General features: G+C 46.5%; 1 non-coding gene and 1 pseudogene across 1 annotated transcript; both read right to left on the bottom strand.

Annotated features, from left to right (window-relative positions):
* Positions 1 to 12,458: 12,458 nt before the first annotated feature.
* On the bottom strand, positions 12,459 to 15,860 carry LOC142442028 (zinc finger CCCH domain-containing protein 7A pseudogene; annotated as a pseudogene).
* Positions 15,861 to 16,721: 861 nt separating this feature from the next.
* On the bottom strand, positions 16,722 to 16,852 carry LOC142437756 (small nucleolar RNA SNORA1). Its single transcript, XR_012782278.1, has one exon. It is a non-coding gene; the product is annotated as a small nucleolar RNA SNORA1 (small nucleolar RNA).
* Positions 16,853 to 24,823: the final 7,971 nt, after the last annotated feature.

Genomic DNA, 24,823 nt, shown 5'->3' with positions numbered 1-24,823 from the left:
GAGAGCAGTTCCACTCTGTCCTGTAGACTTGCTATGAATCACACTCAGCTTGACAGCCATGGGGTTCAGGGTTGGCTTGTTTGCTTTTAATGGCAGGCAGTGATTTAAGAGCCACGAAAAGTGGACACATCCTGCTGAGGTTAACTAAATATAAGAGGTGGGCTTCGGGGCAGTCGGCGACACATACAGGCCATCGCACCAGCTCTTGGAAAGGACAGGGGAGGAGCTAGGGTCAAGGCCCACACCAGGGCACTGAGCAGACTGATCTCGGGCCAGAGAGGGGAAGCCCATAGTTGAAGTTTTAACATGACTTGCTCAGGATAGCGGCTGTAACCTGGGAAATTCAGCAGTTCCCTCTCATCTCAGGTCAGGTCTGGTCCTTACAATGGACACTTCAGTCTTTTAGGGAAATGATATGGTTTCAGTGATGGTCTCAAGGAAAGGGCAAAGACCTACTCCTTTGGACAAGGTTAAAGTTGACAGCCCATACAATTTTTAATGACAACTGAGAAAATGTGACAAAAGTGCCATGAATCACTGAATTGAGGACCGTGTGGATAGCTGTTATTAGAACCATTATGTATAGGCGGGGCTTTACTTCATCTTTTCTCCTTTCTCTTGGCTCTTGTTAGGTACCTTGAGTAGTGACCTTGTGGGCAACAGAAGGAAACACTGCCTGGTCCTCTGTCAGCCTCACAGGTGCGATGCTTGAGCCCATTGTTGCAGCCACTGTATCAGTCCATCCTGTTGAGAGTCTTCCTCGTTCTCCTTTTTCTGTAAGGGTGAAAAAATACCCTGTCTTTCTGCTACTCACCTGTCCGAGGAGTTCCACAACAGGGACCGCAAAGGTTAGATGACAACTACTATTTAAGAGGATTCCCAATTATTTCCATGGATCTTCAAGAACGTCCTTCATGTCTTGTTTCCTTGACAATGTGTGATTACTAGGGATAAGCTGGAGTATAAGATGCTACAAAGGATTTTTTACTTTTCAGTTGGAAATGAATAAATAATATATTAATAAATAATATATTAAATAAACTTCAGTTCCCATAGGATCAGCCTTTGCATGAGTGTGCGCATGGTAGTGTCTGCCTCTGCAGCCACACGGAAGCCAGCCAGTCTGCGGCATGGCAAGGGATGAATACTGAGCTCCCAGTGGAGTCTGAGGTCATGTTTCAGGACCAAGCATGGAAAAAGAGGAATGCATTTCCTATGGCCTTCCCCTTCCTGGCCTCTTCCAGGAGTATGAGTGTGAGGAGGGGCAGCCAGACCCTTGTCTCCTTGGAGATGTGACTCAACATTGGAGGTCAGTGAAGAGAGTATCAGGAGCCAGAGGACAGGAAGGACCAAGACATCTGTCACTCCACCCAGAGAGCCCTCACCTTCTGCGGTACTTACCGTATATACTCGTGTATAAGCAGAGTTTTTCAACACAGAAAATGTGCTGAAAAACTGGGCTTCGGCTTATACATGGGTCAGTGGTACCCCTGCGAGGTGTAACATCTTGCTGAATCTATTTTCCACCTACTGTGCTGGTTTACTAATGTGAAATGACTTGTCCTTTTATTTATGTTTTTATTTAAAATAAATATTTAAATACATTACCCCAATGATGTCTCAATTTTTAGTAATTTTATTTTCATTTGTTTTGATTATTGAAACTCACCAATAGCTTCTGCATGTTCCACCCTAGGCTTATACTCGAGTCAATCAGTTTTCTGGTTTCCCAGGTAATAATTAGGTACCTTGGCTTATATTCAGGTTGGCTTATATTCTCTGTGGCCCTGAAATCCACGTTCTATACTCCTTCTCATTGTCCTGCTTCAAATACTGCTTTATGATTTACTGCTTCTCCCTCGTTATAATTTCATTTATGTAATGTCTATTGAACAAATGTCTTTTGTATGGGAGGCTATGAAGAAAACTAACTGGAGCAGGAAGAGGACTAGATGGGGAAAACTTATTAGAAGAGGGAGAGAAGGGACAAGACCCCTTGGGTGGGAAGGGACCACAGACTCTCTGGTTGCAGGCAGAATCTAAGGGAGAGCCCAAAGATTTCCAGGTGAGACAGATGCACTGTGTTTTAGGAATGGAAAGGAAGAGCATGTGGCCTGAGGGTGCAGGGTGAATGGCACTAGAGATGTGGTGCTAGATATCTGCAGACTGTCCTCTGGGCCATGATTGTCGTCACATTTATTCTACGTGTGATGGGAAAGGGGACTCTTGAAGTGGAGCAAGGCATCATCAAACTTATGTTAAAAGTCATGTTGACGGACGACTCGAGAACCAAGATGATGAGGAAGCAATGAAGTCAGCCTGTGAACCAGGCAAGATTTCATGGTGGCTTAGATGGAAGCGGTGGAGATGGTGATGCGTTTGGGGTGTATTGTGAGAAAAAATGGAAAAGGATAGATTATTTGATCGCAGTGAGGTATTTATTTATTTATTTATTTATATGAAGTTTTTAAAGGAGTCCTGGTTCACTGGCAGAGTCCTGGTTGATGTTTTTTAAAGAGTCCTGGCTGCTAACTGCAAGGTGAGCAGTTCAAACCTACCTGTTAGTTACTCCACAGAAGAAAGATGAAGTTATCTATTCCCATAAATAATTATAGTCTCAGAGACCCTGTAAAGGTTGATATGAATTGGAATCAACTTGATGGCAGTGGGTGAATATGCATATATATAATATACATATACATATATATATTCATATATAGTGAGTGAATGCTAGGGAATTTCTGAGAGGAAACTGAGAGCTCTATACTGACCGGGTGCCAAGAAGGCAAGTGGCTGATTGAGTGTAGAGTGTCTGGAAGAGGCTGGAGATGGACACATATGTGTCCATATGTGGCCAGTGACTTCATAGGATTGGTTGACATTTCTTATGGGGAGTGTACGAGAGAAAAGAGTCGAAGCTCGAGTTGCTGAACTCGAGGGTCCTCCAACAGCCCAACGTTGAGAAAAGAAAAATCCAGCAAAACAGACTGAGAAAAAAGAATCAGGAAAAAAGGAGTAAAATCAGGGGGGTGTGGGGTTTCACACTCCAAGGAAAGAAAGCTTTGATTTTCCTGTGTAGTTACAGAGGCATCACTGTGATGCTGCTTTGGCAGAAAATCCTGTTTCTTAGCAAGTAACCTAGAGTTGACTCTGCATCCATTCATGATCCTTCCCTGAATCCACAATGTCTTTGAGAATTGGGAACGAGAAAGCTCTTTTTCTCGTTGTTCCCCACCCCTATCTTGTAGAAGAAGCTTCAATACAAGCAAACAAGCAAGCAAACAAATGTTAATTTCTTTGTCTGCTCTTGGAATATTTTGCTTCTCATTTCAACATAACCTTTTGATACTAACATTTACTAGCTATTTCCTCCCAAGTTGTCTAGTATTTGAAATATTGGTGGCATTGCCTCCAATATCACAGCAACCCACAAGCTACCACACTTGCTCCCTCACAGCCATTGAGTCAATTCTGACTCAGCAACCCTATAGGGCAGGGTAGAAATCCCTCTGTGAGTTCCCAAGATGGTAACTCTTTATGGGAGTAGAAAGGCACATCTTTCTCTTGCAGAGCGGCTGGTGGTTTCAAATGCTGAACCTTGCATCGTTCAGTTGGCAGTGACCATTGTGCCACCAGGGATCCTACAAGCTACTGCAATACACGAATAAAATCAAAGACTCAGGAAATAATTAGTGCAATGGACTAATGGACCCCCCACACATCAGTCTCTACAATCTTAAGACCAGAAGAACTAGATGGTACCTAGTTACCACTACCAACTGCTCTGAAAACGATCACATTCGAAAACTCTGGATGGAGTTGGAGAAAAACATGAGACAGAACTCAAAATCACCTAAGAGACCAGGTTTACTGGTTGGGTAGAGATTGTTGAAACTCCCAAGACCGTGGTTTGGAACTGAACTTACCCCATATTTAAATAATCAACTGTTAGTAGCAAAAGGCCAGCATTTACTAGGACAAAGATCCCAGGGAAAGAAGGATAAATGGAAAGAGGACACGGAGAAAAAGTGGAATTAGTAATGGTCCATTGCGGGGATTGAAAAGAATGAGTGAAATGTGTCTGAATTGTTGAATGTGAAGCTGATTAAACCTTCACCAATTCACAATAAAAATATTAACAAAAAACAAAATTGAGGGGGGGGGCAGTTCTGCACTGTCCTCTAGGGCCACCATGAGTTGGAAACAACTCAATAGGGGGACAAGGTGGGGAAGAGGTAGAATGTGATCAATAACTAATGGTATTGTAAGAAGAAGGTCAAGTTGCGCTGACAGCATTAGCAAACACACACACACACACACACAAACAAAACAAGGATACAAGGACTGAAGTGCTTTTAAAACTGATCTAGACCTGGAAGCATTCCATAGTCTATGCCAGGAAATTTGGAAGACAACTTCCTTGTCAACTGACTGGAAGCGATCCATATTTGTGCCCATTCCAAAGAAAGGTGGGCCAAGAAGACTGTAATCATTATGCAACCATATTATTGTTATCACACATAAGTAAACCTTTGCTGAAGATAACGAACAAATGATCGCAGCACTACTTTGACCGAGAGCTGCCAGACATTCAAGCCGTGGAATGAGGGAAAACATGCTGATGTCAGATGGATCCTGATGGAAAGCAGACAATACTAGAAAGATGTGCTTCATTGATTGTGCAAAGGCATTTGGCTGTGTGGCTCATAGCAAATGATAGACAGCTTTGTGAATGATGGGGATTTCAGAAGATTAAATTGTGCTCATGTGGAACCTGTACATTGATCAGGAGGTAATCATTCAAGTAAAACAAGTAATACTCCATAGTGTAAAATCAAGCGAGGGGGGGAGGAGGGAGGGGCAAAAAAAAGAGCTGGTACCGAGGGCTCAGTAGAAATTAAATGTCTAGAAGAGAATGAGGGCAACATATGTACAAACATGCCTGATTCAATTGGTGTATGGATTGTGATGAGAGTTGCTCGAGCCTCCAACAAAATGATTTTTTTTTTAAAAAAATCAAGAAAGTGCTGGGGTTGTAGCCTTCCACCATATTTACCAAACCTGCATGCTGAAAACCCAAACGAGAAGCTGGAAAATATGAAGAAGAATGTGACACTAGGATTGCAGGAAGGCTCATTGCCAGCCTGCGATATGCCGATAACACTACCTTGCTTGCTGAAGGACAAGAGGCCCCGAAGCATTTACTGATAACAATTAAAAAGATCATAGCCTTCAGCATGGATTACAACTAAATGTAAAGAAACCTAAAATCTTCACAACTGGACCAGCAGATACCGTGATAAAAGGGAGAAAATATTGAACTTGTCAAAGAGTTCATTTTACATTGATCCACAAGCAATGCTCATGAAGCATCACTCAAGGGGGGAAAAATGAAAACAAAGGATAGAGTGGGTAACTCAGCTACCCAAGAGCTCTCTTAAGTGTTAACGAGCAGAGATGCCCATTTCAGGACTAAGGTGTGCCTGCTTCAAGCCATGATCATGTCAACAGCCTCACATGCATATGTCAGTTGGACCATGAAGAAAGAAGACCACAGCAGAAGCAATACATTTTAATGATGGTGCTGCCCAAGAATATTGAAAATTCCACGAACTGACACAAGAAGAGACACAATTTCCTCTTGGAGGAAGTATAGCCAGGATGCTCCTTAGAACTGAGGATGGTGAGACTTTGTCCCATGGACTTTGGGCAGGTTATCAGGACAGACCAGTCCCTGAAGAACCTCATGCTGAGTAAAGCAAAGGTTGGGTGAACAAGAGCCCTCAGTGAGTTGGGCTGACACAGTCACTGCACACTGGACTCATATCAGGGTACGCGCCGTGACACATCATCACGGGGCCGGTAGGCGCAATTGTACAGCGATAATAAGTATTATAGCAAAGTCATAGAGAGCAGGAGAGATAGAAGAGAGGTTGAAATAATGGAGTCAGACACATTTCATGGTAGCATGCTCATCTCAGCCCAGTGTGGTGGTCCACGTGGAGAAAGCGAGAGAGACATTTATTACTAACCAAGCTTTTATATTCTCTGGGGACATGCAAGGCCCCTAATTACATGTAAAGACATATGTCACAGGAAAGGATTGTCCTATGGGTAATATAGTAATGGGAGTGGGGTGACCTAGGGCTATACACGCATTAGAAAGAGGAGGGATTGGGGGTAACCATGGGACAAGATGGGCGGATCCTAGATTCAGGATGGCAGCCTAATTTTGGATGTCACTGAGCCGGTGTGACCTATTCTCTGGCTCACTATAGAAACCATATCAGTAGGGTGTAAACCCTACCTACAGGGACCAATGGCTCCAAGCCTTTAGGGAGAAGTAGCCCCTTAACAACAGGGAGCAGGGCCTACCTGTGGTGCGACCAGACAGTAGTCTGGTAACTGACCGCCTTCAGGGAGGTAACTTGACAATCACTTACCACTAGTGGTAAGAAGTGTCCTAAATCTAACATATATTTTGGGGAGACGACTTGGGAGAAATCTTTCTGCTTCCCCACAGACTCACACATAACAACTGTGAGGATGTGCAGGACCATGCCATTGTTTTCTTCTGCTGCACGTGGAGTCACTGGGCATTGGAATCGACTCAACGGCACCTGAAAACAACAATAAATCCATAGAAGGAAGGGAAAATCCCGTTGCCATCGAATCAGTTCCTACTCAGAGCAGACTCATATGTTACTTAGAAAGGTTTCTTTTTTGAATATGTATGTTATCAGGGGGACTAGTCACTGGAGAAGGGCATCATGCTTGATAGAGACTCGGCAAAAAAAGAGAAAGACCTTCACAAGATGGATGGACACCTTCACGAGATGGATGGACACCTTCACGAGATGGATGGACACCTTCACGAGATGGATGGACACCTTCACGAGATGGATGGACACCTTCACGAGATGGATGGACACCTTCACGAGATGGATGGACACTTTCACGAGATGGATGGACACCTTCACAAGATGGATGGACACCTTCACGAGATGGATGGACACCTTCACGAGATGGATTGACACCTTCACGAGATGGATGGACACAGCGCCTTCAACAATGGGCTCAGACATAGGAACCATTCTGAGGATGGCGCAAGACTGGGCAGTACTCCGTTCTGTAGCGCATGGGGCGACCACGTATTGGAAGGGTCTGGAAGGCCCCTAAGAGCAACACTCGCACTGGAAGCATATTGCCTGGTCTTTCTTCCACACAACCACCGGTGAGTTCAAATGACCGACTTTCAGGCTAGTGGTTGAGTCCATACCATGTACACCCCCCAAGGAGACCACACCCATGGAAGACCTGCACCCTTCTTCTTCTCACAGAAACAGCCTGCAACTAGATCTTTAGTTATGACGTGTACCCTTCGGGGCGGGCTAGTTATCATAACGAACCACCCCAACCTCTCATTAAGCAACACAAGAAACTTTTTTCATCTCTTCAGAGTGCAGGGCCGAATGCTTAGGGAAGTAAGGACTTTGTTGACCCAGACCTGCTAAGGTCTCATGGGCCAAGCCTGGGAGTGGCTGGTGTCTCTCGTGGGGACCCAAGGGAGCCTGGAGAAGGGTCTCTAATCGTGTATCCAGGAGAAACAGGAACCAGTGCTTGGTGAACACATACGAGTTCTTCCCACATGACTCCTCTGAGCTATGAGACCCGAGGAAAGTTGAAGTCACGGACATTGATTAAGTTAGGTAACCCACACAGATGGCTGGAAAGCTGTTTACTAGTTCTCACTGCACCTGATTCCCTGGCACTTCAGGTTGGAAGGGAGAGATGGATGACAGTGACCCACGTGGCCATGCCCATCTTTTCATTCTACAAACATTCACGAAACACCAAACACAAGTCAAGGACTGCCTTCTAGACCGAGAGACTACAAAGATGAACCATCAGTCTTTCTGTTCCTGAGTCCTAGTCTAGCAGAGTCTTACATCCTCTGGGCATGTTGTCAGGAAAGACCAGTCCCTGGAGAAGGACATCATGTTTGGTGAAGTAGAGGGACAGGAAAAAAAAAGAAGAAGAAAGAAAGAAAAGAAAGGAAGGCCCTAGAGGACACAATGGCTGCAACAATGGGATCCAGTCTAGGAAGCCTGGTGAACATGGCTCAGGACCGGACGGCTTTGGTATGTGTGTGGGTGGATGTGGGTGGGAGCCGCTTTGATGACACTAAGAGTCTGGTAGAGGAGAGAGAGCTGCAGGGATCAAATACAAATAATGTTACAGTCCTGGGGGATTGGTCTGTACAAAATATTGGGAGCGGTGACAGGATGGTGGTGGTGATGGTGTATGACAGGGATCCTCAAGCTACGGCCTGCGGACCACATGCTGCCCACCGAGGACATTTATTCAGCCCGCCGGGTGTTTTTGTCCCATTTGGTTTTTTACTTCAAAATAAGATATGTGCAGTGTGCATAGGAATTTGTTCATAGTTTTTTTTTAACTATAGTCCAGCCCTCCAACAGGTCTGAGGGACAGTGAACTGGCCCCCTGTTTAAAAAGTTTGAGGACCCCTGGTATATGAGATAGTTAAAGTGTATTGTACCAACCTGGCCGATAAACACATATGGGATTAATTGAAGGGCAGAGAGATAAATGTCTCGGTGAGCCTCGCCTTTCTAGTTCTCGGGTCTCTTGCTTTCTGATGGTCGGACCAGGGTGCAGCTGCTTTAGCCAGTTCCCTGCTTCAGCTGGCAAGGCTCACTTCCTGCAACACATCCCCAAGGAGAAGCTTCATGGACCTACGCCGATTCAGCCGTGGATGCTGAAGCACCCACGTGGAGACCACTGTCAGCGCTGAGATGCTTACACATTCACCGACTCGGCTTTCCTCCTGCAGTCAGCATCATAGTGTGTGTTTTGTGAGATGGAGGAGGACTTTGTGGATTGGTGTTGGACATATGGGTTAATGTTGGACTTGTGGGCTTGGGCAGTCAGCACTGGGTTGGGATGTTTTCTTGAGGTGCACTTAATCTTTATATAAAACTCTCTCTTATACATGAGTTTCTGTGGATTTGTTTCTCTAATGTACCCTGACTAACACAGTGTAGAATCCCTCATTAGTTACCTCTGCTCCCCAGGATCCCTGGATTTCAGATAATAAAGAATATCTCCGCTTGGAAAAGTGTTTCGGCTTTCCAAGAGATTCTTTGGGGGAAGTTCTTGAGGACATTTGGGAAGTGCTTATCAATAGAGCAAGTTTGAGGAGGAAGGAAGAAGCCTTCTGGTATTAGGGTCAACTTCTTCTTGCCCCCTTTCCCAGAATTGACCCGACACTCTCTTCTCTCTCATTCTTCCCCCAGCTATTGTGGCTCTGGATCCAGACACCGCCAACTTTCAACTCTTCCTGTCTGGAAATGACTGAAGAGTAGAGCGAAAAACTATATGGAGGATATGCCCGAAAACCCCGAGAGATTTCGTTTGACTCCTGTGTGCTGGGCGGCGAGACCTTTTCTTCGGGGAAACATTGGGAAGAGTAGAAGTGGGAGACAGGGTTTGCGGGGAGCTTGCAGTTTGTGAAGAAACTGTTAAAAGTTCCTGTGGACTCATAGAATCACCTCAAAATGGATCCTGGGTTGTGGTGCTGTATGCTTACAAGTATTAGGCCCTCACATCTCCTCGGATTCCTTCCCCTAGCAACCCCCCCTAGCCGGGTGGGAATCTGCATAGGCGATGAGCTGGGGAGGGTCACCTTCGACAGTGTGCCTGATGGGTCGCACATCTTCACTTTCTCCCAGATCTCCTTCTTTGGGGTTCTCCGGCCTTTCTTCTACCTTTAGCTGCAACACCCAACCTCTTTGATCATCTGCTGTTGATGACATTGGGCTTTCTCTCCATGGACCTCCAGGGAAGAGATTGGGGTGGGAGTGGGGAGAGGCTTCTAGGGACATCTCCTCCGGGAATTCCACCCTAAACAAATTGCAGGCATTTCTTTTCCATGGCTCACGAAAGGAAAGACGCAACCCTACAGAGTCGTGTTGGGACACGAGTGCATCCAGAGACTGCAAAGGGACCCCGAGAGGAAGCAGAGGAGAGTCACAGGGATGCAAAGACAAGAGGGATGGAGAGTCATCTCTGACTTGACCCTCTGACCTTGACGATCTCACAATGTCTTTGGGAGCAGGTCTTTGGGAATCTGCCTCGCAAGAATAGAAAGCTGTATCTGGGAATCACTTCCCCAGGGTCACCCGGCAGATCTGAAACTTGAATTTACATGTAATCTTAAATCTAATGGTGCAATCATATTACATCTCATCATCCAATAAATCCTTTGCAACTTCGATCACCCTTGCATTGCTTTCTCCCTAGAGTTTTCAAACTCTTTTTTCTATTTGGTGCACTTGTTTAATTACCCCCTCCCCCTCTTTTGGATTAGTGGCTATGAGTTGGGCTGCTAGCTACAAGGTCAGCAGTTTGAAACCACCTGCCGCTCCTTAGGTGAAAGATGAGACTGCAACAGTTACAGTCTCCAAAACCCTCTGGGGCAGGTCTACCCTGTTCTATAGGATCGCTCTGAGTCAGCATCAACTCGATGGCAGTTGTTGTTTTTGGTTTGTCTTAAACAGTGTCCAATCTTTAAAACATTTCATTTCACCAACAGTTAAAGGCCTGTTTGCTAGTTTTTCCCTATATTTATCCAAATATTCACACAGTTTTTCTAATGAAAATTAGACCTGCCTAGATATTTTGTAAGGCGCCCTGGTGGTGCGGTGGTTAAGTGCTGAGCTGCTAGCCTAAAGGTTGGGGGTTTGAAAGCACCAGCTGCTCCATAGAAGCAAGATCTGGTGATCTGCCTCGGGTCCGGACTTAGGAGGGACCCAGGGCCCTTTTTCCTCAGGATCTAAAAGGTTCAGAGAGATGACATGCTGCTTCTAGAGTACCCCTCATCCAAACTAAGCTCCGCGCTTAGGTTAGAAACGGAGGGTCTCCTCTGGGTGCCTTCCGTTGTCCAGTAAAGAGTTTCATGTCTGCTGATGGGATTTCAGTCTGACGGAAATGATGGGAAACAGCCTCATTTCTGAGGAGGTACCTTTGAAAAGCCTTCTTTCTCGGCGAGGAAGCAAGTCGGAGGCAAGAAGCAGTCGGCTTGCAGCTGCAGGGTACATTGGAGAGAAGTGTTTCTCACTAACTTTGCAACTGGCTCCATCACCTGTGTTGCTTCTCCTGGACCAAGGCTGGGAGCAAAATGCATGGTGAAGGACAATGCTGTATCTCGGGTGAGCTCAAAGTCAGCCGAGCTAGCTACCCAGACCTCTGTTCCCTTGTCCTCTGCACTCCTCTCCCCATGCTGATCCTGACTCCCAAAGGTAGTTCGTAGACCCCTGTATCCACCATGGCAGATTCCTGCCCACAGACCTCAAGCTTTTTGTTTGGTTTGGGGGTGGGGGTTTAGGGGAGGGCAGGGGTGTAGTGGTGGTGGTTGCAGGGTGAAGGAAGTAGTATTTAGCACAAAACAAGTAGAAGCCCTGGTATGATAGTAGGTTAAACACTCAGCTGCCACCCCAAAGTTCAGCAGTTCTCCGTCTGCTCACCTTGACAACCCACAGGTTGTCACCTTGACAACCCACAGCTCTGCCCTGTAGGGTCGCTATGAGTTGGAATTGACCAGGTAGCATTGAGTTTGGTTTGGTTTTAGACTCTTTCTAGGCATTTACATACTTATGTATGTACAAGCCGTTTTGTTTTTTAATGGGATCAGTAACTTAGTTTTGCGACAAGGTGGGGTTTTTTTGGCATCTACATATAAAGTCTTTATTACAGGCAATATTGGTCCATGCACTACACAATACCAACATTACAAGTATAATCTTTCAAAACCATCATTTAAATGGCAAAAGACCAGGAACCATTTTTTTTTAGGGAAGTGACATTTTCCCCTCTCGCTCCAAAATATTTTCAATGCACAGTATCTAGTGAAATATACAAATACAGAAAAGTACCCCATTTAACATCTATTAGTGTGAAATGGTGCTTTGGATTAAAACCCGAGTTAAGAAAAATCCTTTTTAGCAACCTACATACAGATAAATAGCAAGCTTTAGTATATGAAACAGATCCATTGTGGTAAAACATGTACAGAATTTCATCTCTCTGTGTGTGTGCATTATTCTGATCCCAGGACAAACGTTCGCTCACGTACCATGGTTCTGATCTGAAGGACCAACTCCAGGCGTCGTTCTCCACATAACCTTAGCCTCTTGCTCAGCAAACTTCATCCAATAGTCTGTCCAGCAGAAGGCCGCCAGGCCGCAGGCCCTTCGCCACTGGAGGCCATGGTTACACGAGGGCGTGGGCCAGGCCCGTTAAACAGCCTGTGTTCCCGGCTGCTCAGGAGGAAGCCAGGGCAACAAAGCAAGAGAAAACCCGCGGGTCCGCTGCTCCGGGTCTCAGGACGCCTTCAGTGTTTCCGGGCAATGCACGGATTCGGTACAAGCTAGCCTCTTTTAGTTTAAATTTTTTAACCAAAAACGATACTTTCCAAAGTCATCATCATTGGGGATAAATTCAGCGATCCTTTTCCTCTTTGTCAAGCTTCATCTCTAGGGCGTCTCTCCTTACCTGCCATTCCTGGAGCTCCGCGTTGCCGCCCGCCCGTGCAAGTCCGGATCAAATACCTGCCGCAGATACTGAAATCGCAGGTGGGGACGCGGTGCTGCCAGCAGGCCTGCTCATCTTCTGTGTGGCAGATCTTCTGTGGTGCTTTGCGGAGGATGTGTGACCCTGCCACTGCTTCTCCCTGTCACTGTTCTTTCTGCACATCCAGCAAGGGAAGGCCACAGTCACTTCCGCATGAGCCGCTGGCCTGTGAATTCGTTTTTGATTCTCCTTGTTTGGCTGGCTGGAGGCATCATCATTTTTTCCTTTTTTTTTTGACTCTTTAGCCAAAGTTCACAAAACTGTTCCATGTCTTGTATTCCATTCTTGTGGTTGGTGGCGAGGGCGGGCAGCCCCCCCACCACTAATCATGGGTTCGATAGGCACACTTGTACGGATGAGATATATAAGTTTATTATATTAAAGTCATCGAGAGCATGAGAGATAAAAGCGATATTGCAATAAAGGAGTCAGACCCATTTCATAGTAGCATGATCTCCTCAGCCCTGCTTGCTGGTCCATGTGGAGAGAGGGGGAAGGGAAGGAGGACAGGGGAAAGGGAACAGGGGAGGAGAAGGAGCAGACAAGAGGCCAGGGGAGGAGCCAAGAGAGCGGGACCTCTCTATTGCTAACCCAGGCCTCTATACCTTTGGGGGAGTGCAAGCCCACTAATTACAGGTATACATACGTCACAGGAAGGGGTTGCACTATAGGTTATACAGCAATAAGAGGGGACAATCTAGGGGCATACACGCACTAGGAACAGGAGGATTTGGGGGCACACATGTGACAAGATGGGCAGATCCTAGATTCAGGATGGCAGCTTAACTTTGGATGTCATGGAGCGGGTTTGATCTGTTCTCTGGATCTCCATAGGAACCATTATCAGTAGGGTGTAAACCCCATCTACCTGAACCAAATCAATGACTGCAGGCCTATCCATTGTCCTTAACAGCAGGGAGCGGGGCCTACCATAGTCTGGTGACTGTCTTCAGGGAGGATGTCTGTAAGCATCTGACCTCCCCCCACACATTCTCTTTCATGTAAGTCCACACTTCTGATTCTTGAGTAATGGCCTCATGTGAGATAGAAGCATACAAGCACACATCTTCCCCTAAGCAGCCATATCAGACATCCTGTCGACACAAATCGAGGTGACATTGACCATGGAAAGCACGATTTTGCAGTATTTTACTGTGGTCTCTCACAAACTGTGGGCAAGGCATTTACTGTCTTCAAACGCATGCTTTGTAACTGGATGAGAACCGGAAGTAGCAATGTCTATATTTCTTTTGTTGATCATTCTAGGCTTATCATCAAAACATTTCTCACAAAGGACTATCAATTCTCCAAGATGCTCCTACAGAAGTTGGAAAACTGTCAGGTTTATCTTTCCATGGCCACCAAAGAAAGCCTCTTGGCTGAAGGCCTCTTTGCGCTCCAGCGTCCTGACATCAACCTCTTCTTGGCAATAAGCCAATGTGCAGTGGCCTGAATATCTACAGTCCTCCACAACGGCAACATCTTCACCTATATAATATGGTCCCTTATAATATGTTTCTGCTGGTCATGGATGTATTTTTTCCCATAATTTATTTTCAGTGCTATCCTACCAATTAAAATGTCTTTCTTACATTTATGATCTATATTGTCGTTGAAGGTGAAATCCACTAAGGGGCTCTTTTTTTAAAACAGATCTGGCCAGCTTGGCTCAATTCATGGGCTCCTTCAAGGGGAATGTCTTGGGATCGCTGACGCAGACAGCTTAGTAACTGCACATCCAAAAAAGTTTCCAAAGTCATTTCTAGACTGACTTGAAATTCCCAGGCAACTCTCGGGAGCAAACAAGCTCCCTAGTTCGTTCATAAGTAAAAGGTAAGAATGACTCTTGTGAAGCAGTGCTCCCTCTCTCGAAGTTGAGGTGGGCAGATCTTGTTTGGACTCGCTTGTTGAAAATGAAGTCAAAGAAGAACAGAAATCTTCCACGGATGAAGTCAGAGGGGGATACAATTCGGGGAAGGAGGGTGGAGGCACAAGTCTTGCACCATATGCAAGGTTCCCAATAGAGATGCTGACAATATGCTTGGAGACACAGTGCCGGCCATGGGGGTGGGGGTGGGGTTTTCCCTGATGAGTGCCCATAGCGTAACACTCTCATTTGTTTCTGGTGCCGAGTCAAGGCGGTCATCTATTTCATCACCAAGGACCAGGTCAGCATCATCTAAAAAGGCCACAGGCTTGGTGAAAGGGACCTACCCTCCACTGGCCAGCACTGCGAATGGCAGAGAGCTCTCTTCCGCTTGCAATGGCAAAAGCAAAGCCAGAGGCATGATGGAGGACGGTTTACTTCCAAGTTCACGAGGAACCCTGGGTGCAGGTAAAGGAACAGCTGGTATGGGAACAAATGTGCATACGTTCTTGACACAATGGATGCAAGTATGGATTGTGAGAAGAATTGTACGAGCCCTAAATATGGGGAGCCCCCAGTATGGGGGGACAGCTGGCACGGTTTATTGGCTTGGAGCCAGGAAGTCTGGCTCAGTATCTTTCACAGGACAATTCAAAGCCTTCAAACCCCCATTTCCAGGCATTGACTTTAAGGAGCGCTAGGCGCTGACGTACGCTTACCTTATTTTAAATTTCTTAGGTAGTTCTTGGGTTCGTTGTATTACATGTTCATCCTGAAGCACAGCTAATGAGCACCTGGCTACCACATCATAAGCCTCTCTGGATCATTCCAGATCACTCAGCGCCTTGGGCTTGCGATAGAGAGCTTCGCAGTGACTGGCACTGAGACTGGGGGTGGCACCACTGTCCTCTAACACTTGACTGTGGAAACCCAATAGTAGAATAGCAGGCGATACGGTTCGCAGTTTTTCCATGATTTCCTTGGGGATGGCCATGTCTTCAGGCTGGGCCAAGTCAGCCATGCTCAGAGCTTCTGGGTTCTGGCTGGCGAAGCCATAACAGTCACACTCCTGGTAGATGTCATTGCCCTCATTGAAAAGATGTCTCACAAGGGTACGCTAGTACACCGCATATTGCTCCTGTGTCTCTGGGTAAGACAGCGGTGACTGTATACATTACAGTCCGTCCTTAAAGTTTTGCTGCCTTTGTCGTCTCTCAGACATACTGGACAGGTTATCTCGTACATCCACTTCTAAATCAGCAATCTGCAGGGCAGGCTGCTTGATGAATCCAAGTGCCACAGAGGTGAGTGGTCGGTACAGGCGGCCTGGGTGCTCAGTCATTCGCAGAGGCCCACCCGTCTCTCCCCCACCCCCCGCACCCCCCCCCCCACCACACACACACACACACTGCGATGAGCTCTTAGCTCATGGAGAAATACTATATGATGATTCATGCTCGTGGATATAAATCGCTATTTAAAACTGAGCCTTGAGTTCTGTCATACAGACGAGTCATTGTTTATCTAACCAGCCTCTACATGGGTGGCCACTAGGTCCGTGTTACTTGTAGAAAGTACACTGCCGTGCCCATCCTTGCACATGCTTCTCTCTGCATCTGGGCAGGGGCTTTGCTGGGCCAAAGGTTTGAAAGGAATTGATAGGCCAATTGTAAGGATTACGAATGACTGAAACTCAAATGCATACATAATGAGTCCTCAGTAAATATCTATTGAATGAAAAGGTGGGTGAGCCCTGGTCTTATACCTTTTTCTGTCCACTAACCAGCTCAGAAAAAAAAACAGTTACCATGAGTTATTTTGACTCATGGTAACTGTGGGGGCAGGTCAGACTCTTACAGACATCCTCCCCGAGGGCAGTTAGTCACCAGACTACAGGGTAGGTCTTACTGCTACGGGGGACCCTGCTACTGGGAACACTAAACTATTCCTCCCTGAGGCCTGCTACCAGACCAAGAGTTCACACCCCACCAATAATGATCTCTATCAGTTGAGCCAGGTAAACAGGCAAAACTGGCTCTGTGACATCCAAAGTTAAGTTGCCAGCCTATATCTAGGATCCGCCCATCTTGTCACATGTATGCCCCCAATCCCTCCTCTCCCTATTGCATGTATGTTCCTAGACCACCCCCTCTCATTACTGTATTACCTGTAGCACGACCCCTTTCTATTTTTTTTTCTTTCAAAGTGTTACCGGTTTCATTGTCACCACTGAAATTAATCCACAGTGATGGAAGCAAAACCTATCACCCTTTCAGCCCCAACTGTCCGTCTGGACACCATGATCAGCTGTGCCCACTTTCACAGACTGAGGCTGCGCACAACCCCTTTCTGTGACATTTGTACTCACCTGTAATTAGGGGGCTTGCATGTCCCCAGAGAATATAAAAAGCCTGGGCTAGCATTAAACCCGGCTCTCTCCCTCCACGTGGATCATCAAGCAGGGCTGAGGTGAGCATGCTACTATGAATCATGTCTGACTCCATTTATTTCAATATTTCTCTTCTATCTCTCATGCTTTCTATAACTTTACTATGATCTTTGCTTATTATCGCTGTACAATTGCGCCTACCGGACCCGTAATGATGTGTTAGGGGCTGGCTGCCCCTGACATATGGCGCCCATTACGTGGGACCCTGTAGGAAAAGAACTCTTTTGAGTTATCTCCCGTGTAACAATTGTACGGCCTCATCGGACACTGAGGGTGAATCGGGACTTTTTTTGAGTTTATTTTTTAAGTGTGTTTTTTAGTCCAAGTGAGATATGGGTCAGGCAAAGAGCAAGAATAGAGTATGGTATCACCCTTTGCCACCTCTTGAAGAAACAAAATGAAGGGGTAACAAAAAAGAAAATGAAAAATGAAAGAGTTTCTTCAATTGGTAAAGAAATTTAATCCTTCTTCTCCGGAGTCAGGAACCTTCGATATGGAGATCTGGGAAAACGTAGCCATTAATTTAAGAAAAGCTCACAGGGGAGGACAGAGCATACCCATGGAGACCTGGGACCTGTGGGTGCAGATTAAAGCAGTGTTGGAGCCGCTGCAAGTTGAGAGAAAGAAAGATTAAGACCAGCAGAGTAGTGAGAAACCTTTAAGCTACGCAGACTTAAAGCAGGTGAGAAGCAGGCAGAATGTGTTTCAGGCAGAAGAGAAAATAGAAGGTGATTCTCAGAAAGTGAGAGGCAAAGAGTCAGGGAGTAGGAAGGCACCTTTGCTCTCATGGGTAGAGAAGAGTATAGCTCAAGAAGCAGACTTAGAATCCAGAATGGCTTATCCTGTTAGAATTATAGACAGGGAGCCTGATGAACAGCACCCCGAAGGGAATCAAGAGAGGCGATATACTGCCTTTCCCTTTAAGCTACTGAAAAATCTCAAGCAAGCAATATCTAGTTTTGCTCCAGATTCACCGTTTGTAATTGGTATGGTAAAAAATATGGCAGATATGGAGTACTGGATCCCAGCAGACTGGACAGCTTTGACGAAGGTGTGCCTTTCCCCTTCAGAATCTTTGCAATATCAGATGCTATGGAACGAGGCAGCCCTCGCACGAGCACGCAAAAATGCAGAAGAGGGCACAGATATAGGGGTTCACCAGCTGCTAGGAGATGAGAATTATATCACAATTGAGGCACAGTTAAACTTTGATGAGCAGACTTTTGCTCAAGTTAGAGAAGTCTGTCTTAAGGCCTGGGAAAGATTAATACCATCAGGAAGCAGAAGGCCTGGTTACAGGACAGTAAAGCAAAGGAATGATGAGCCTTACAGAGATTTTATATCCAGGTTGCAGGATGCTGTCCACAAGAACGGAACAGACAAAGGGGCAGCGGATAATCCTATTCTTACATTAGCATTTGAGAACTCAAATACATCGTATCAGGCTGCCGTCCGCCCTTTCAGAGAACAGAGCACGCTGTTAGATTATATCAGGCTTTGCAAAGACGTAGGGACAGATGAGCACAGAGCCAGCCTCATGGCTGCTGCTTTGGCAAGTTACACCAGACCTAAAGGGAGATGCTTTACATGTGGAGCAGAGGGACGTTACCAGAGAGGCTGCAGGCGGATATCGCAAAAGAACAGGGCAGTTTACAACAGAAGGGACCCAGGGAGAGAGCCCGAGATGGGCTCTGAGGAGCCCGGACTCTGCCCCCGCTGCAATAGAGGCGGGCACTGGGCAAAGAATTGTCATTTAAAGCTTAACAGTAAGGGATATGTACAAGGAAATAACGCCCAGCCAAAAAACGTGCAGTGGGGCGTGCTCCGAGCCCCTCTAAGCGGAGCGCAGGAGCTGACCCCTCCAATGCAGGTCTCCATTGGGAGTGCGACCGATCCTCAGTCCGATGTCCACTCCTTCCAGCGCCGATCAGACATTTGGCTCTCCTCCTTCGCTAAATTTGACCAGTCGGGAAAACATCCAGCTTCTACCAAATAATGAGCCTACTGCGGTCAAGACAGGAATCGGAGGCCCCTTACCCGAGGGCACTATTGGGCTTTTGTTAGGGAAATCCGATCTAAATGCACTCAATGTACAAGCTATCACAGACGTGGTTGATCAGAATCACGATGGAGAAATTAAAGCGATGGTTAGATCCAGCGTGCCCTGGGCCATAAGGAAGGGAGACAGTTTAGGGCAGCTATTGTTACTCCCTATGCTCCCAAAAATGAAAATAATATTGCTGAGGGAGAGACAGGTGGCTCCTGGAGTCAGGAGGTATTTTGAAGCACTGTTCTAGATAAACAGGAGCACCCGTTTATGGAGCTAACAATTGAAGGAAAGACATTCTCAGGACTCTTGGACTCGGGGGCCGATGTCTCTGTCATGAGATGTCAGCAGTGGCCAAAAGCCTGGCCGCTGAGCTCCCCAGACTTTGCCATGGGAGGAATAGGAGAGGTAGATCCGGAGACGGTGTGGCAGAGCAGGAAAATCTTGAGGTGCGTAGGCCGTGAAGGACAATCTGGGCTCATGAAACCGGTGGTAACTCTCACCCCCATTAATCTGTGGGGAAGAGATCTATTACAGCAGTGGGGGGGGGTGCTAGATTATATATCCCTTCACAAGGTTCAGTAGCACAGAAGATCATGAGGAATATGGGATATAAAGGTAATGGACTTGGAAAGGATGAGCAGGGAGATCCATGGCCCATTGAGGTGACTCCCAAAAATGACCGCCATGGCCTAGGATGTACAAATTTTTAGTCAGGGCCGCTGTCGTAAAGCCTGCACCCATCAAGCTGACTTGGAAGTCTGATGACCCAATATGGGTAGAGCAGTGGTCCCTTAATAATGAAAAATTGCAGCCTCTGCATGACCTAGTACAAGAACAGCTGAAAGAGGGTCATATTGCAGAGACTCTTAGCCCCTGGAACTCACCTGTCTTTGTAATTAGAAATCAGGCAGATGGAGGATGCTCATAGACTTGAGAGCTATTAATTCTATTATACAGCCTATGGGGACTCTGCAGCCAAGCCTCCCTTTGCCTAGCATGATTCCAAAAAACTGGGATATGGTTGCGATAGACCTGAAAGATTGTTTTTACACTATTCCGTTAGATCCTGCTGATTACGAAAGATTTGCTTTCACTGTACCTGAACTAAACCATAAAGCCCCATAAGAGCTACCACTTTAAAACTCTGGGTCAAGGCATGGTAAACAGTGCTACTATGTGTCAATTCTTCATAGGGAAGGTGTTGGAGCCGGTCAGAGGACTATTCTCTGAGGCCTATATAATACACTATATGGATGATATTTTAATAGCTGCACCTAATATTGACATGTTGCAGCAGACTTATATGCACGTCAGCGAAGCAGTCTCTCAGGCATGATTGGTAATTGCTCCTGATAAGATTCAAACTACCAGTCCCCACACCTCTCTTGGGACAGTGATAGATGGGACCACAGTAAAGCCACAAAGGCTTGAGATTAGAAACGACCATCTTAGAACATTAAATGATTTCCAAAAGCTTTTAGGAGAGAGAAACTGGGTAAGACCTTATCTAGGAATCCCCACATAAGAACTCAAACACTTATTTGACATATTAAAAGGGGACCCTCAGCTGAACAGTCCCAGAGAGCTCACCCCTGAGGCTCGCCTGGAACTACAGTTGGTGGAGGAGAGGCTCAGCCAGGGGAAGATCTATCCTGTCGATCCTGACAAGAGCATACACCTTATTATCTTTCACACTCCAGTCACTCCCACTGCAACTCTGGCCCAAGAGGACAAGCCTCTCGAGTGGATGCATTTAGGGAACACAGGTCCTAAGGTCATCTGACCTTATTGGGAGCAAGCAGCCAAGCTAGTGTCCAAAGGCAGGCTCCGCTGCCAGCAGCTGTGTGGTTTTGATCCGGCTGTCATAATTCTGCCTTACACTCCCGCTCAAGTGAGGAACCTTTTAGAACTTGCCACGGATTTTCAGATAGCCCTAGCCGGATTTTATGGTAAGCTAGACTGTCACTATCCTCCAGGGAAGCTTTGGGGCTTTCTAAAGCAGACTCCCTGGACCCTCAGCAAAGTGCTCTCACACAAGCCGATTGCAGGAGCGCCCACTTACTTCACAGACGAGTTCAGTAATAGCATGGCAGCCTACTGGGGTCCCTCCTCGCATGCTTTTCAAACCTCTTACATCTCTGCTCAGAAGACAGAGATATTTGCTATCATTTTATTACTTAAGGACGTAAAGCAACCTATCGATATAATCAGTGACTCTGCTTATACAGTGCAGGTCTGTTCCTTTATTGAGACAGCAAAGTTGAAGGTAGATCCACGCTCCGACATTGGCAAATTATTCCTCACTTTACAGAAACAGGTAAGAACACGCTCTCATCCCTTCTTCATAGGACATACGAGAGCACACATGCAATTACCTGGACTGATTTCCCAGGGAAACGCCAATGCAGACATGCTAATGCAAAAGACATTCACTACCCTAGAGCCTCCGCAAGCAGAACACCGAAGGTTACACAACTACGCTGTCAGCCTTAGGAGCAGACATCACCTGACATGGGCACAGGTCGGCAGATTGTCAGAGAATGCCCTCTCTGCCAGCACGCCTCACTCAGAGAAGAGCCTGACGGAGTCAACCCACGTGGTGGCCAGTCAAACGCTATCTGGCAAATGGATGTCACTCACATACCTTCATTTGGAGCTGTGCACGTTACCATAGACACCTTCTCAGGATTATTATGGGCATCAGCCATGGCTGGCGAGTCCACAAAAAGTCGTCAGCCACGTGCTAGCCTGTTTCGCTGTGATGGGCACTCCTACACACTTAAAGACATACAATGGCCCTGCCTACACTAGCAAGAGATTTCACAATTTCTGCCAAGATTGGAACATCCATCACATAACAGGTATCCCTTACAACCCCCAAGGCCAAGCCCGCATTGAACGGGCGCATGGCACACTAAAAACACAACTATCTAAACAGAAGGGGGAAATGAAAGGCGAGACAGCACACAATAGACTCCATTTGACCCTATTGACTCTAAAGTTTTTCTTACTTCCAAAGGACTCTAATGTAACTAGGGCAGAGAAACACTTTTCTACCCCCACAGAGAAAGCTGACCCGGAGAAAATCTGGTGGAAGAATGACGACGGGGTGTGGAAACCAGGTTTGCTGGTGACCAGGGGTAGGGGCTATGCTTATATGCTTTCAGATGGCAGAGAAAGTAGATGGATCCCCCTTAGAAGAGTCCAACCACGGATTGAGAGGAACAAGGAAAAGGAAGAATCCACCTAGCCACTCTAACCCTGACTCTGTCCCAGTCAAGGAGATGGCAGCCCCCTCTATAAGTAAGAGACATCGTAGGATCAAACGCTCTACAATACAGCCCCCTAACTGGGGAGAAATAAAAGCTCTGAACCAGCAGGCACGAGCAACACTAGCCAACACTGGCAGGCCTGTCACCCGTGAGAGTGTGCTCCTGGCAATGCTTGCTGTCATGTCGGTTGTCTCCACGGAGGTAAGTGCCAGTCACGCTTATTGGGCTTACGTCCCCCACCCCTCTCTACTAGAAATAGTGGAGTGGACCCAGGCTGGCCCTGTCGTGTTTGTAAATGATTCATCATGGACCTCAGGGCCTTGAGGAAATGGAATAGCCAGACACCCCGATGAAGACAGCAGAGATTTTAATTTCATTCTGGGATTTGAAACTCTGACTTTATGTGTGGGTGCCAATGGGAGAAGCATTTGCAGACTATGAAGACCCCACTACTGTGGAGGGGAGAGGAGATATGGAAACCTGTGAAGCTATGAGTTACCAGCATGTCGTTGCTGACAGACTCAAATGTCAGGGGCCACACGGAAAAGTGTTAAGAAATGACACTGCAACTATTATTGATTGGGGCCCCCACGACAAGTTTCTGACTATTTGCTCAGAGGAATCCAATATCACCTCGTGTGATTATATCAGTAATTGTGAGTGGCAGAAGACCTCTGATGGCTTTGCCACTACCAGGTCAGAACTGATGGCGTGGCATGAAGGAGGCCTCCTGCCTCCCCGCCCCAGGCACCAGTCTCTCTGGCTATACTTACACTTTTCACAAGAATGAGACTCGATACATAGTCTCGTGTGTAAAGCTGCCTTATGTGCTCGCTGTAGGAAACATCCTCATAAACGAAAGTGCTCTCAGTGCCCCTTGACATAATTGTAAATTGTTCACTTGCATTAACCATACTCTGCTTGTAAACCTTTCAAAAGACAGCATCCTCATCCTAAAGAGCAGGCTGGGGGTGTGGATCCCGGTGGAGATGAAGCGCAGATGGGAGAGCAGTCGGAATCGTCCTTCTTGATGCAAGTGGTGTCGGAGATGCTGAGAAGACCTCGCCGATTCGTGGGAATGCTGATCGCAGCCATAATTAGACACACAGCCATTGCCACCACTGCTGCCATCGCTGGGGGAGCTCTACGTGAGTCCATCAAGACTGAATATTTCGTGCAGAAGTGGCAAGTGGACTCGCATCAGCTCTGGGCCACTCAGGCAAAGGTGGACGATGAACTGGGTGGGTGGGGGGAGTAGCGGAGCTGCAGCAAACTGTCCAGTGGTTGGGAGATCAAATCATGGACTTGCAAACATCAGTTAATGCTGAAATGTGATTGGAATGTAACTGACTTCTGTATATCCTCTTATCCTTATAATAAGACATTACATGATTGGGATTTGATTAGGAAACATTTGCAAGGGTTAAAGGGAAACATTTCATTGGATGTTGATCAGCTTTAAAAAAGGATATTTTCTATACATTCAAAGATAAGCTGGAGGCATCTCCTGACTCTAATATAGTCAAGCAGTTGGTGAGTGGTATGGAAGGATTGGACCCTCGTGCTTGGGTGCAAAGTATCTCACATAGCTTAAGTTCCAATCTGACTGTTGTTTATCATCACAATTGTGATGCTTGCAGTCTCCTGTCGCTTCTATAGGAAGCTGAGAGATATGAAGAGAGACCATGTTGCCTCTGTTGTACTATTGAATCTTAAACGTAATGCAGAGAGGGGAAATGTGGGATACTAGCACTGTAGGGAAAAAAAAACTGGGACTTATTCCCTGACTTGAACGGAGGGAATCTGGAAGACTAGAATTCCACGGCTGGGAGACCGCCACTCTGGCAGTTGGGGACATAGCCCAGGTACATGTTCCTGCAGTTGTCTAAGTTTCCCACAGTTTCTCCCTTAAAGCTGTGCTGCAAAGTGAGCACATGGTTAATTCATTCTCCCTATGGAAGCAGACATTCCTATTTGGCTCTATTTTCTTCCCGCCGCAGCATCCTGCCCCTCTCATACCTTCCTTTAATAGCAGATGGACATAGGGGGACTTTATCCTCCATGCCTGGATTCAAAATGTTTCCATTAAGCCTGAATTTTTGGCTATATGAATTGGATCATGAAGTTTTGCCTTGACAGCTTTTAATGTATAGAAAATAACCATATCGCCTATGTGGCATTTGAATTTTATATATAAAACAAAAGGGGGACTTGTGGGGAGAGATTAGACGCTTACAGACCTCCTCCCCGAGGGCAGTTAGTCACCAGACTACAGGGTAGGCCTCACACCCTGCTACTGGGGACAATAAACTATTCCTCCCTGAGGCCTGCGACCAAACGTTCACACCATACCAATAATGGTCTCTATCAGTTGAGCCAGGTAACAGGCAAAACTGGCTCTGTGACATCCAAAGTTAAGTTGCCATCCTATATCTAGGATCCACCCATCTTGTCACATGTATGCCCCTAATCCCTCCTCTCCCTATTGCATGTATGTCTCTAGACCACCCCCTCTCATTACTGTGTTACCTATA

Source organism: Tenrec ecaudatus, chromosome 1 (genome assembly GCF_050624435.1).
Source record: "Tenrec ecaudatus isolate mTenEca1 chromosome 1, mTenEca1.hap1, whole genome shotgun sequence".
In the NCBI taxonomy this organism is placed as follows: Eukaryota; Metazoa; Chordata; class Mammalia; order Afrosoricida; family Tenrecidae; genus Tenrec; species Tenrec ecaudatus.
This window is presented reverse-complemented; position numbering and strand designations above follow the sequence as displayed.